General features: G+C 32.7%; 1 non-coding gene across 1 annotated transcript; it reads left to right on the forward strand.

The window, feature by feature from the left end:
* The first annotated feature begins 1,889 nt into the window (after positions 1–1,889).
* LOC146719496 (U5 spliceosomal RNA) lies at positions 1,890–1,995 on the forward strand. The gene has a single exon (XR_014926509.1). It is a non-coding gene; the product is annotated as a U5 spliceosomal RNA (small nuclear RNA).
* The last annotated feature ends 565 nt before the right edge of the window (positions 1,996–2,560 follow it).

The following is a 2,560-nucleotide window of genomic DNA, read 5'->3' on the forward strand; positions in this document are numbered from 1 at the left end:
TTTTTTAAAAAAATTTTTTGGGGGGAAACCCCAATTCCCAAAAAGGTTTACCCCCCCCCCTTTCCAAAAAAAACCCCGGGGGGGGGGAAAAAAAAAAAAAAAATTTTTTTTTGGGGAAAAAAGGGGGGGGGGGGGGGGGGGGAAAAAAAAAAATTTTAAAAAAAAGGGGGGGGGGGAAAAAAGGGTTTTCCCCGGGGCCCCTTTCCCCCCGGGGGGGGGGGGCCCCCAAACCCCCTTTTTTTTTTTTTGGGGGGGGGGGGGAAAAGGAAAAGGGCGGGGGGGAAAACCCTAAAAAAAAATTTTTTAAAATTTAAAAAGGGGGGTTTTTAAAAAAACCCGGGGGGGGCCCCCCCGGGGGGGAAAAAAAACCCCCCGGGGGGGAAAAAAAGGGGGGGGGGGTTTTTTGGGGGGGAAATTAATTGGGAATTTTTTTTTTTTTTGGGGGGGGGGGGCCCCCGGGGGGGGAAAAGGGGGGGAAAAATTTGGGGGGGGTTTTTTTTTTTTTGTGGGGGGGGTTTTTTTCCCTTTTTCCAAAAAAAGGGGTTTTTTGGGTTTTTAAAGGGGGGTTTTTTTTTTCCCCCCTTTAATCCTTTTTTCCCCCTTTTTTCCCCCCTTTTTTTTCCCCCCCCAAAACCCCCGGGAAAACCCCCCCCCCCGGGGAAAAAAAAAAAAAAAAAAAAAAATGGGGTTTCCCCAAAAGGGGGGAACAAAAAATTTTTTTTCCCCCAAAAAAAAGGGGGGGGAAAAAAAAAAAAAAAAAAAAAAAAAAAAAACCCCCCCCCCCCCAAAAAAAAAAAATTTTTTTTTTTGGGAAGTAAAAAAAAACCCCCCCCCAAAAAAAAAAAAAAAAAAGGGGGGGGCCCCCCCTTTCCCTTCCCCCCCCCCCAAAAAAAAAAAACCCCCCGGGGGGCCCCCCCCCCTTTCCCCCCCCCCCCCCCCTTCCCCCCGGGGGCCCCAAAAAAAAAATTTTTCCCCCCCCCCCAAAAAAATTTTCCCCCCCAAAAAAAAAAAAATTTTTTTTAAAAAAAAAAAAAATTTTTTAAAAAAAAAACCCCCAAAACCAAAAATTTTAAAAACCAAAATTTTTTTTTTTTTAAAATTTTTTAAATTTTTTTTTTAATTTTTTAATTTTTAAAAAAAAAAAAAAAAAGGGAAAAAAAAAATGTCCACAAAAAATTCACAAAAAAAAATTTTTTTTTTTTTTAAAAAAAATTTAAAAAAATTACAAAAAAAAAAAAAAATTTTTTTAAATTTTTTTTTTTTTTTTTAAAAAAAGGTATAAAAAAGGGGTTTTTTTTTAAAAAAAAAAACCCCAAAAAAAATTTAAAAAATTAAAAAAAAATTTTTTTAAAAAACCCTTTTTTTAAAAACAACGTATACAGAGTGTCTTAACTGCTGGGAAAATTTAAAAAAGGAAACCCTTTTTTTTTTAAAAAAAAAATTTTAAAAAAAAAAAATTTTTTTTTTTCTTTTAAACCTTTTTTTTTTTTAAAAAAAAAATTTTTTTTTTCCCCCCAAAAAAAAGGGGAAAAAAGGGGGGGGCCCCCCCCAAATTTTTCCCCCCGGGAAAAAAAAAATTTGGGAAAAAAAAAAAAATTTTTTTTTTTTTTGGGTTTTTTTTCCTTTTTTTAAAAAAACCCCCCCCCAAAACCCCCCCCCCTTTTTTTTAAATTTTTCCCCCCCCCTTTAAAAAAAATTTTTGGGGGGGGAAAAAGGGGGGGGGGGGGGTAAAAATTTTTTTTCCCCCCCCGGGGGGGGGGGCCCCCAAAGGGGGCCCCCGGGGGGGAAAAGGGGGGGGGCCCCAAAAAGGGGGGTTGGGGCCCCCCCCAAAAAAAACCTTTTAAAAAAAAAAAAAATTTAAAAAAAACCAAAAAATTAAAAAAAAAAAAAATTTTTTTTCCCCTTTTTTAAAATTTTTTTTTTTTCCCAAAAAAAACCGGGGGGGGGGAAAAAAAAAAAAAAAAAAAATTTTTTTTTTTCCCCCCCCCCCAAAAAAAAAAAAATTTTTTTTTTCCCAAAAAAAAGGGGCCCCTTTTTTTCCCCAAAAAAATTTTTAAAAAAAAAAAATTTTTGGGGTTTTTTTAAAAAAAAATTTTTCCCCAAAAAATTTTAAATTTTTAAAGGGGTTTTTTTTTTTATTTTTCCCTTTTTTTTTTTTAAACCCAAAAAAATTTTTCTTGGGGCCCCCCTTTTTTTTTGGGGTTTTTTTTTTTTTTTTTTTAAAAAATTTTTGGGGGAAATTTTTTTTATAATTTTTGGGAAATTTTGGTTTTTTTTTTTTAATTTTTATTTTTTTTTCCCCCTTTTTTTTTTTAAAAATTTTTTAAAAAGGGGAAAAAAAAAACCCCCGGGGGAAAAATTTTTTTTTTTTTTTGGCCAATTTAAAAACCAATAATTTCATAATTTTTTTTTTTTTTAAAAAAAAAGGGGGGGGTTTTTTAGGGGAAATTTTTTTTTAATTTTTTTTTTTAAAAAAAAAAAAAAAAAAATTTTAAAATTTTTAACCCTTTTTTTTTTAAAAAAAATTTTTTTAATTTTTTTTTAAAAAATTTTAAAATTT

The sequence above is a fragment of the Nylanderia fulva genome, unplaced genomic scaffold (assembly GCF_048542155.1).
Source record: "Nylanderia fulva isolate GAGA-0341 unplaced genomic scaffold, ASM4854215v1 Scaffold97, whole genome shotgun sequence".
NCBI classification, from domain to species: Eukaryota; Metazoa; Arthropoda; class Insecta; order Hymenoptera; family Formicidae; genus Nylanderia; species Nylanderia fulva.